General features: G+C 45.6%; 1 non-coding gene across 1 annotated transcript; it reads left to right on the top strand.

Moving 5' to 3' along the window:
- Positions 1 to 8879: 8879 nt before the first annotated feature.
- Positions 8880 to 9018, top strand: LOC117286390. Its single transcript, XR_004517570.1, has one exon. It is a non-coding gene; the product is annotated as a U4 spliceosomal RNA (small nuclear RNA).
- Positions 9019 to 11743: the final 2725 nt, after the last annotated feature.

Genomic DNA, 11743 nt, shown 5'->3' with positions numbered 1-11743 from the left:
CGCCGGGTCAAAGGTCCTGCGACCCCTCTGACCCCGGCCCGTGGGGACAACTTGCTGTCGGCTCCGAGCTGAATGGCCCCTGAGACCTCTTCCTGGTTGACCTAGGTCCCCTCTCCCCAGACAGCGCCTCTCCCTCCCGGCCCTCCCCTGCCCAGGGGCAGGGCTGCACCCAGCTGGGTAGCACCCCCGGGACGGGGCCAGACTTGAGGCCGCTCTCAGCTTCCAGCACCCGAGGTAGCCACTCTGGCCCTTTCCTGCTAGGACGTGTGTCTGGTGCTTCTGTTTCTCCAGCGGCTCTGTGGGCACCTGTACAAGGCTAGTTGCGGTGCTGGCACTGAGGACAGAGGTGAGCAGGCCGGGCGCGGGCCCAGCCATACCTGTGCAGGCTGGTGACAGCGGGCGACAGTGTCCTGCGCGCTGGGATGAGCACCCCTAGAGGTTTGTACAGACATGGATGGGGAAAGGCCAGCGATGGACCCTCAGCCAAGTGGACAGGGCTGGGATGAGTGTTTCAGGTAAGAGTGGGTGCAGTGGTGAAACCCACTGAAATGTCCAGGGGCTGCCCACGGGCCTTGCAGCGAAGAGAAACCCAGAAGACACCAACATGTAAGTGTGGGAAAAGAAAAGGCAACCCCCAGAAAGCAGCCAGAAGAAGAGAGGAGCTGTCAAATGCAGTGGAGATCACATGTCCCGTGGTGACCATAGAAAAATCGAATATCAGGAATACAATGGCAAAATAAAAGGTGGCTTGAATCTGCCTCGTAGAAAAGTCCACTGCCTCATTGGATCAGGAAAAAGTGACCAAATTGTCCCTTTGCAATGCTTGAAGAAACACTGCCATGGTACAAGCAAATTTCAGGATTCTCGTGCTAATAACCGTTAGTGCTTTGAAAATAGAAAATTGTGAACATTTTCTAAGCATCTACAGTGCCTGCATAAGCCCAGGGTGTTTGTTTGAAGACTAAATGAACCCAAGGATCCTGTGGTTTTTAATGTTCTCCCGGATTCTTCCAGAACCCTCAGCCAAACAGTGGTGTAGGCAAAACTTGTCTGTTCAAAGAAGAGAATGGAAGAAATCCAGCATGGATTCAGTGGCTGAGAGAGAGGCCAGTGGGGACAGGAATGGGAAGAGGCGGAAAAGGAAGAGAACAAGGGATTGAAACAATGAAATCTCAGATTGCAAGACAAGAAAGGGTGAGGCAAACGAAACCAAAAATAGGAGCAAGGGGGAGAGCTGAGAAGTCTTCCTCCGAAGTTTAACAGGCAGTTCTCATTTTGATTGGACATCCAGCAAGAAGTGCGGTGATGTTCCCTGTCATAAAAGCCCCAGATGGACATGTCCCCATGCCCTTCATTACCGCAAGCCTAGCTTCCTCGTGTGGTTTAAAGGAAGAGTGCAGCACACTCAAAGTGGACCTGGGGGAAGAGGCGGCCACGCAAGTGTGCCTGCAGTCCTTAACTTCAGTGTATCCCTGATACAATTTTACAGTAAACGTTCCCAAAAGTGTCCAAAGTCATGTCTTCATCAGAGAGGTTGTAAACGTATCCACAATCAATTACCAGCTATCTGTGAGTAAAACAAGAAATTCATACTGTGTGGCTGAAGAACTTAGAAACACCCAAAATATCCATCCAAGGGGCCATTTTGATCCACTGGGGCTGCTATAACAATTAATAGACTGGGTAGTTTATGAGCAGTAGGTATGATTCTCTCTTCGTTTTGGAGACTGAGAAGTCATTCAGTGTCTGGTGTGGGCGGATTCCTGCTTTGTGGTCAGCTGTCTGTCCACTGTGTCCTAACATGGCAGGGAGAGCAAGGAAGCTCCCTAAGAGTCCTTTATAAAAGGAAACTAAGCCTGGGCCAGGGATTTGGCTCCGTGGTTCCGCCGCCTGCCTTGAAAGCCCAAGGTCCTTATTTCAATTCCCAGCACCAAAAGAAAAAAAGAAACTAAACCTATTCATAAGGACTTGGCTTGTGACCTAATCACTACCAAGCCAGGTGTGATGGCACACACAGCACTGTAAACCCAGCACTCAGGAGGCGGAGGCAGGAGGATTGGACCAGCCTGAGCTACCTAGTGAGTTCAAGGCCAGCCTGAACTGTAACTGCACTGTAAAATAGAACTCCAAACTTAGCACATAGCAACACTCCACTTCCTCCTCTCTTAGTCCCAAAGGAAGTGATACAATATGCAGATGGTAGGCCTAGGCTGCCAGGGGCCTGGTTTGTTTTCCACAAGAAAAGATGAGGTGAAGATGCTGGGTGGGATACAGCAAGTGTGGAGATATGCATTATTCTCGCTCTTTCTGGCTGTAAAAGACCCTTGCCCAGATGGTGAATTGAGGCAAATGGACCGCTCCACCTCCTCAGAGCTAGCTTTGAATAAATCTTTCCCTTTTACCCAAATATGTGGCTTCCTTTGATTTAGTCAGCGGCAAGCAGACAACCTGAGCATGGGGGCCTTAGCAGCCAGTAACAGAACTACATAGCAAGGCCGTGTCTCAAAAACCAAAACAAGTAGTCACCTACCAAAGCCCCACCTCCTAGGGTTCCAACATATGAACTGGGGTGAGGCAGGGATCCCCTAGCAGGGATCCTGAGTGTAATACTAACAAGAGAGAAAGTGGTTACGACTTTGTACAGGGAAACTACGTCAGTTGTTTCGTGAACCAAAAAGACAGTCAACTCACAGTATGGAAAGAAGAGCCCTGCGTAAATGAAATCAAAGACTTCTATCTTACGTATTCCTGGCAGCCCTTGAATAGGGCATCTATTCTAAAGGACTCTTCTGTTGAAGGGGCAGAGTGATTCATTAGGCTTCACTTGGTGGGGTTCTGGGAGATCCCAGTAGTTCCCCAAGAGATGGAAGTTTAGCGTTGCTCTGAAGGACATAATTGTAGAGAACTGCAGGGAGTTGTGGACTCTGCACCACAGGGTGGTGATATTCACAATCTCAGTTTGGTCTCTGGGTGATGGACGACCTATTAATGATGTCAAGTGCTTTGAGAAATGCCTACGAGATCCAGAATGTGAGTTGGACCACAATTACTCATGCGTCCTGTTGGCTGCGAAAGAAGCCATCTGCTGCCCCAGAGGAATTCCGGTTTGCCTTTGGGAGGGACTATGTGTCTTAGTCTGGCCTGCTGCAGCAGAGTGTTATGGACAGCGGCACTTAAGTACAGATATTTACTCTCCCAATTCTGGAGGCTGAAAAGCCCAAGATCAAGGCAGTAGCTCTTCATTGTCTAATTGAGGCCCACTCTGGTTCCTAATCCAGTCCTCACAGGACGGGAAGAGGGCTGGCCAGCTTTGCAGCTCCTTTTAGGAGCTCTCACCCCTTGTTTGAGAGCTCCACCCTCATGACCCAGTTACCTCCAAAATTAAGTGTCTGGCCTTTGAAGGGGGGAGGGCACAAATATCATTCTTTCATGTAGTCGTAACTTTCTGGACAATTCAGGGATGATAGACAGCTTCTGTTGTCCCAGATCTTTCCAGCCCCAGCCTTACTTAATTCCTGACTGCACCATCTTCCGCCTGGGCTTCTGTCCTGACATCCCTCCACCCAGTCACAGAAGCAGCCCTGGAGGAGTCATTCTGACTGTACTTTACCTGTCATGCCCTCACCTGCCAGTCCAGTCCCTGAGCAAGTCCTGGAGATCATCTTATCCCCACCCCACCCCATGCCACTGCCACCAATGACAGGGAAAGAGGTAACTAAGCAACTGGGGATCAATTAAAAAAAAATGTTGCAACCTCTGAGATGAAACAACAGGATAAAGGTGGGGTGCACGTATGCACCTGGTGAGTATGTGCAAAACAGCATGGGAGCTACAAGGAAATCAGATGGCATAAATCCATCACGAAGTAAGAAATATGGAAAGGACTGAAATGAGGGGAAGGGAAACTAAGGTCAAAATGAATGCATTCCAAAAACCAGAAGGAGTTCTGGCTCCACTTTGAGAGACTCCTACTTGGCCCTGGGTTGTGTTCGGCTGCTGGGAGCCTGGTCTTCACCCCTGTGGGCTGAGTGGGCTGTGGGTGGACAGTAAAGGTGCCTGGACACTGTCAAATAACTGTCTGGGTGTTATTTAGGTGTGGTGTGGGTGGGTGGCACACCGCTGTAATCCCAGCACTCAGGAGGCTGAGGCAGGAGGATGCTTGCTAGGTCACAGTAAGCCTGGGGTAGTAGTGAGTTCAAGGCCAACCTGAACTACACAGTGAATCACTATCTAAAAAACCTGCCTGGCCTTCTCAACTTCAGCATCTAGACCCACCCGGGGCACTTACAGTCATTGTCTAATTATAACCTAGTTTTATTCTTGCCTCACTTTAATACATTTTCTTTTCCATCTTTCTAGTGTTCTTTCTCTCCACTTTTGTGTGTGGATGTGCACGCATGTGTGTGTACAGAAATCAAACCCAGGGGCCCTGTACCTTGGACCTGCAGTCCTTTCTTTTTTTACATTTTATTTTGAAACAGGAGCTCACTGAGTTGTCCAGGCAGGACTTGAACTTGTGATCCTCTGCCTCAGCCTACCTCTGTGCTAAGATTACAGGCGTGCACCACTGTGCCTGAGTCTGCTTAATTTAAAATCTAAATTCTACTAGAAATTTTTGGCAGGGTATCTCTTAGGTCTTAGCTTTTACCTTAATTTCTCTTTTACCTTCTAGTTCCTATTTAAAGTTTTATCTTTTTAAATATTTAGGTTTGATTTGTTGTTTGCTATCATTTTCCTATATTTATTTCATATACGCTACTTTAAATGTGGATTTTAGAAAATTTTCTCATTTACAATGTTGGCCTACTTTTTTTTTGTTTTGTTTTTCTCTGCCATCCCAATGCTTTTTTTAAAATCTTATTTTGAGGCTACTCTTTTTGAAATTTTACTCCCATGTTTTTTAGCTTTAAATTTGCCCTCATCTTTATACTGTCTCACCATCTGGTTTCATCTTTCTCCTCCCTCCGTGTTACATATTTCTTCTGGTTTTGAGTGTTCTTTTTTAATCACAACCATATCTCACCACCGGCAAGTGGCATCTGGTGACTTTTACTTTTTGTTTGTGGTTGTTGTTGTGATTTTTTTGTTTGTGTGTGTGTGTGTGTGTTTTATGCTTGTGAGGCAGGCACTGGAACCACTGAGCTAAATCCCCCGGCCCTGACTTTTACATTTGAAAGACATTTCTTTCATACTTGGCACCTGCCGGACCCCAGCCTCACATGAAGCTGGTTTAATGAAAGGAGGCTTCGCATTGCAAATTCCACCTTCTGGGTGCACAAATTCCACCATTCCACCCTCTGGGTACGCAAATTCCACCCTCCGGGTTTGCGGCACAGCACTTAAGCAGGAAGTCAGTCCACAGGGCTCGATCCAGCCCCCCATTGCGGCTGCCACTGCTCCCTGTATGACCTGGGACATGTTCCTCAGCCTCTCTGAATCTGTCTTCCTTACCTGCAGAATGTGGTTGATTATGGTAGCACCTCCTAAGGTTGGTAAGAGACTTAAATCCATCAGTTCCTGTAAAGCACTCACAACAATGCCTGGCACATAGAACAGTAAATATTGTCTCCTAATCAGAAATTATCCTAGCGGTCTCTCTTAGGAGTGTAAAATGACTATGTGTCTTGTAGGTGATGGTCCTACCTGGGTGGCTTTTCCTCTTCCCCTGTAGCAGTTCCATAGTCTTGCAGACTTTTGTTTTGCTTTGCTTTGCTTTGCTTTAGTGTATGTTTGTGATACTTCTCTTTTGGCACTTTCTCTTACTAATGGAACCTCAGTTTATTTTTCTTTTTTCAGATCAATGCTCCAAGGAGCCATGTGGCGTGTGTGTGTGTGTGTGTGTGTGTGTGTGCACGTGAGCGCACATGCGCCTGTGTTGGGGTAGTGGAACAGGGAGGAAGTATTCAAAGAAAACTAAGTCTGTTTCTCCCTCTCCGGTGCCCAGCACTGACAACTGACTGTGTCCCCACATTCTAGAATTCTGCAGAGAAAACCTTCGATTGGCTCGGACCCACCTATGCATTGTGTTTGCGGCCCACTGGAGTGAAGCAGGCAACCGAGGCAGGGAAACATCCTCAATCAGTAGAATTAAGATGGCCCAGGTTTCTACCTCGAGTAGAAACATGTGCTCATGTTGGGCAGTGACAGTCCGAGTGAAAGGGAAGTGATTATTTTATCAGTGTATCCGTGTAGCCCACATCTCCACAGAAATGCATATCCTACTCTGAGGAGCAGGGATATATAGCTGTAATAATATTTTTAAATAGATAACTAGGGAGACAAGTTTTCAGAACAACAAAACCAAGAAGACATGATGAAGCAGGACTTGGAGAAGATGAGTAAAAATCAAAACATTCTAAATCTATAGGTAGGAAAGAAAAACGTTTTTGAGTTAGATACGAAAAATGAGCATAGGATGTTTGGGAGAGGTGAATGAAGACAGTAATATACTAGGAAATTGGGCTGTTCACAGATGTTACACTTGATCTCACCTAAATGAATTTTAAAAACATCATCCAATAGAAATCCTGTGTTAAATTACAAAAAAGAAAAACAAAGAATTTTATTGAGGAAAATGCTAGATAACAGAATGACAACATTATAAGATTACATGTAAATGTACTAAATTCTCCTATGTGTAAAAAGAAACCAGAATCACAGACTGGATTAAAAAGACAAAATCTATATCCATGCATCTTACCAAAAAGCACATTTAAAGAAAGCAGTGATTGCCAGGCATGGTGGTACACACCTATAATCCCAGCATTCAGGAGGCTAAGGCAGGATTGCCACAAATTTGAGGCCAGCCTGGGCTACATAGTTCAGAGCCAGCCCAAACTATAAAGCCAGATCCTGTCAAAAAAGCAGAAGAGGGGGGCTGGGGATTTAGCTCAGTGGTGCTGCTCCTGCCTCGAAAGCACAAGGTCCTGAGTTCAATCTCCAGTACCAAAAACAAAATAAAACAAAACAACCTAAAGAAAGAAGAAAAAAAAAAAATCAATGATTTAAAAAAAAAAAAAAACCTGCCACAGACAAATCCTGTTTGCATAAGAGCAAGTGTAGCATGTCCCAGCTTGACTGATTAAGTTCTGTTCACCCCAGATTCCAGCAAACCCAGGCTTGCCCAGAATGCAGCCGGAAGGCAGGGTGGGGTTGATTTGCATGGGAAGCCAGCCCTCCACAAAAGTACTCCTTCTCCAGCCAAGCTGAAAAGAGCTGCAAGGACCTTGGGTCAGTCTGATTCAATACAGGAAAAGGTGTGTCCCCAGGACACCACTGGGCCTAAGGCAGCCCTGACTGCAGCAGAGCACCAGCAGGGAGGGCACCTTTGGCACCATTGGCATAAAGCCCGACAATGCTCCTTTCATCCGCCCCGTAAAAGGGCTGTGCTCCACAGAACAACAAATCAAGTCCCGGTAGGTCAGCGGTCTCCATCTCTCCTGGAAATGGATGCCATTAGAGAAACTGCTCTGAAAAGGACACATTGGAAAATAGCTCTCTCAAGTATACATCACGCTTTCACAAAACTTAATTGTAGTTTTGAAGACAAAGATATTCTCAGTAGATACAAAAAGATTCACACATTTTTTTCTCCGAATGCCACACAATGGGAGATAGCGCTGGTGTAGCTTTCTACCCACACAACGACCAGACAGGCGTGGAAGGAGATCTCCACGATGGAACGGTGCAGTGCAAAAGGCCAAACTGAACTATTTTAAAATCAAAAAAGAAGGCCAGGGATTTAGATCAGTGGTCTCACCACCTGCCTCACAAGTGCAAGGTCCTGAGTTCAATCCTCAGTACCAAAAAATAAAACCAAAAAAAGACACCAGGCACACAGATGGAGCTGTGCCAGGGGAACTTTTGTATCTTTTCAAAAGGGAAAAATGAGATCCATATCTAATTTTTTTAAATATAAAGGAGTATGTTTAATATGTATAACTGAGATAAAAACAATATTTACAAACCACTAATATGACTCATACCCAAAAGAATACAAGAGAAACAAAATTGAAAAGCTATATAAACACAAAGCATATTGATAAGAAATACCATTTAAAGTTAAGCCCTAAAATCTAGAACACTGTAGGAAATGAACAATTTTGGATAAAAGTAACACAAAAAGAAAAAGGAAACAAGGGAAAATAGGAAAGATGAGAAAAAGGTAAAAGTTCACAAAAGAAGTGGGAAATGTATTCAATGAAGATTTGTAGAAAGAAACAGACACCCAGACTTGATAAGGTTGTCATTAATATTTTCTATAGCAAATAAACTGATTTAGTTTGTGAGGCAAATATGGTCATTTCCCACCTACTTGTAAAAATGAAGATTATAATACCCCAAAAATTTACAATTTATAAATCCATGCCCAGTCTTACCACTTTCACATATTCATTTTATTTCTTTTTCCTCTGCTGCTGTTGTATGTGTATGTGGGACAGTTGCAGAATGTGCAGCAGTTTCCCCTCCTTTATCAAATGAATCTTAGTGTTGCTCACATTTATGTCAGTTTTCCTTATTTTAAAATTTAGAAGGGTTTACCAGAAATAACTTAGGTAATATGTTAGCTGTAAAAAGGGAACTAAACATATATGTGTACCAGGTGTGGTGGCACACTCCTGTAATCCCAGCACTCCGGAAGCTGAGGCAGGAGGATCGCTGTGAATTCGAGACCAGCCTGGGCTACACAGTGAATTCCAGGGCACTCTCAACTACATAGTGAGACCCTGTCTCAAAAAAACAAACAAACAAAAAAAACCCAAAACAAACAAACATATATGTGTGATTCCACCAATCAGAAGCAGACACACAGACCTTTGTGTTGGAATCTTCTTTTTTGAAATGGCATGGTTCAAATGGAGGTATTACTCATATAGCATAGCTTTGCGCAGTGGCAGTATCGTAGCCAATGAGGTTTATCCGAGGCGCGATTATTGCTAATTGAAAACTTTTCCCAATACTCATATAGCATAGAATTCAGAGTTTTAAAGTGTATAGTTCAGTACTATTTATGATAATCATAACACTACAATCAACACCATAACCAGTTTGGGGACATTTTCAGTCACACTGAAAAGAAACCCAGTACCTGTCAGCAGCACCAGCTCACTGCCCTGCCATCCTCTCAGCCCCAGCACCCCCTGCTCTCTGTCTGTGAATTTCCCCATCCTGGGCCCTTACATAAATGGGTCCGGTAACCTGAGACCCCTCATGACTGGCTCCCTTCATGGAGCACAAAGTCGTCACTTATTTCATCCATGTTGTAGCATAAATCAGTACCTCATTCCTCTCTCTTTATGGCTGAGTCATTCTGTGGAAGGGGTCAGAGACGAAAATAGGCCTGGTCACCCATGAATTCATCCGTGAATTAATCTAGTTATGGGTTCAGCCACCCTGCCATCCAGTCACCTTCCAAAAGCCCCACCCCTGAACACATGAGAAGTTCAGGGGCATGTTCAATCCAAACCATAACATAGAGCTACTTCAGAAATTTGAATTCTGAAGGAAATTAAATTGGTGTATCAGTAAGACATCCACACATTGTGTTTACCGCAGCACGAGCCAAGATATGAAGTCAGTATAAGCATCAGTGAACAAATAGATAAACAGAATGGGATGTATATGTAATGGAATATTATGCAGCCTTCAAAAAGAAGGAAACACTGGTAATGAATAAAGAAAAAGGAGTATATATACAATGGAATATTATGCAGTCTTTAAAAAGAAGAAAATTCTGTCATCTGTGACAATGTGGAGGAACACAAAGGATATTATGCTAAGTGAAAGAAGAACAGAAAGAAAAATACTGCATGGTCTCACTCACTTATACAGTACGTAGGATTTAAAAAGCTGAATTCAGAAAGAAGGGTGATTACTAGGAGCTGTGAGGGTAGGTGAGATATTTTACAAAGGATACACAATTTCATTTAGACAGGGAAAAAGTTTCAGAGATCTGTTGTACAGACGACCATAGTAAATACTAAGGTATTATACACTTGAAAAAAATTCCTAAGAATGTTCTCACCACAAGAAAAGTGTATGAGGTAGCAAAAGTATTAATTGGCTTGATTTAGTCACCCTTATATATTCATATACATATAATATGTTATATATACAATTATGTCACTTCAAACGTATAAATTAAAATGTTTGATTAAATGTTTAAACAAAATGAAGTAAAACACAATATCAAACATTTCCTATTATTCTTACTGTAGACAACATCATACCCACTGTTTGCATCAATTCTTTTTAATGTATAAATATGGAATAGCCATCGGTGCTTCCTATTGGGCGTACATTTATTTTTGAAAAATGAAAACAAACAGCTGATTTTAGCTGCTTCCCCAATGACCTTTTTTTGGGTGGGGGGGTTGAGACAGGGTCTCACTGTGTAGTCGAGACTGATCTGGAACTTACTATGTAGCCCAGGCTGGTCTCGAACTCACAGCGATCCTCCTGCTTCAGCCTCCCAAGTGCTAGGATTACAGGTGTGCGCCACCACACCCGGCTCCCAATGACCTTTTATGGGGCTTGGTGGAGGGGGGACTATTAGTCTTCTTTGTTATTCTACATATTATTTTGAAAAGTAGCGTTCATTTAGTGCAAAACTCAGAAGATAGCAAGGGATCGCCATGACGATGCCCCCCTCCTGGCCCTGCCCAGCCAGTCTCCGCCCTCTGTCCAGTACACACCGCCCTCTTCCTGCTCCGTGTCAAGTCAAGAAGCCACAGTGGTTTCGGGAGGTGCAAGTCCCACCTCTACTGCCTGTCATCCCCTGCCGGGATGCAGCCGTCTCCCCATCTGTGAAACAGCGATTGTGACCCCGACCCAGGAAAGGTTCCGAGGACCCTAGGGAGGACGCTGGCAGAGACTGGGTTCTGTGGGAGTCACTGTGAAGGGGCCCAGTGTGGCCCGTCCCCAGGAGCTCTGCTGTCGCGTCCCTCGGGGCCCGCAGCTTGCTTTCCTCCTTGGATCGCGCATCGCGCTGTTTCTCTGGCTGCCAACCTAGAGCCCTCCGTATCGCCTCTTCTAGATGAGTCATGGAGTGGGGACCCAGGACTTCCGCTGCCTCACGCTGCCCGGAGAATTCTCGGCCACTCTGACTTCACGCTCACCAGAATCTCCTTGCCAGGTGCGGTACACACACCGACTCTTTTGCCCTAACACTGTGGATGTCCGGCTGGCAGCCTCGGAGCAAACGGTGAAGACCAACAGCACCTGGCCTGTTCACGGCCCTCACTTTTGTTCTCTGTGAAGGACAGTCCCTGCCCTGTTACGGAAACTGGCTGATACCCTCCCTACCTGCTCTGTGTGCCGGAGGGAGCCGGTTTACAGGGTGGATTTTCCTCCCCGCAGTCATGGGCACACTTTTAACAAAACGTTCTCACCGCTCTGCCCAACACTAGGACGGGCCCTCTAGGAGCTGGATGGATCCTGAGAGGAGTTCAAGGTCAAGGTCAAGACAGGGATGCTGGGTTGCTGGGCTGAGGAGCAGCTGAAAGGACAGGTTCTGCCATCCCGGCCTTTGACTCCTCCCGCCACTGGCGAGCTGCATTATTCTAGGGGACAGAGCCGTCCCTGACCTGCCAGGCTTCAGGAAGAGACTGATGACCCCCTGCACCCCACCTCTTGACCAGTGCCTGAGATGCAGGCAGCTCTGCCCAGAAGGGGCTGCCTCCCTTCTCTCCAGATGCGGGATAGATGCTTGTGTTTGCTCTCGACTTTCTCTTTCTTTCTGTTT

This window comes from Fukomys damarensis, unplaced genomic scaffold, assembly GCF_012274545.1.
Source record: "Fukomys damarensis isolate Sample0158 unplaced genomic scaffold, DMR_v1.0_HiC HiC_scaffold_16, whole genome shotgun sequence".
Taxonomy (NCBI): domain Eukaryota; kingdom Metazoa; phylum Chordata; class Mammalia; order Rodentia; family Bathyergidae; genus Fukomys; species Fukomys damarensis.
This window is presented reverse-complemented; position numbering and strand designations above follow the sequence as displayed.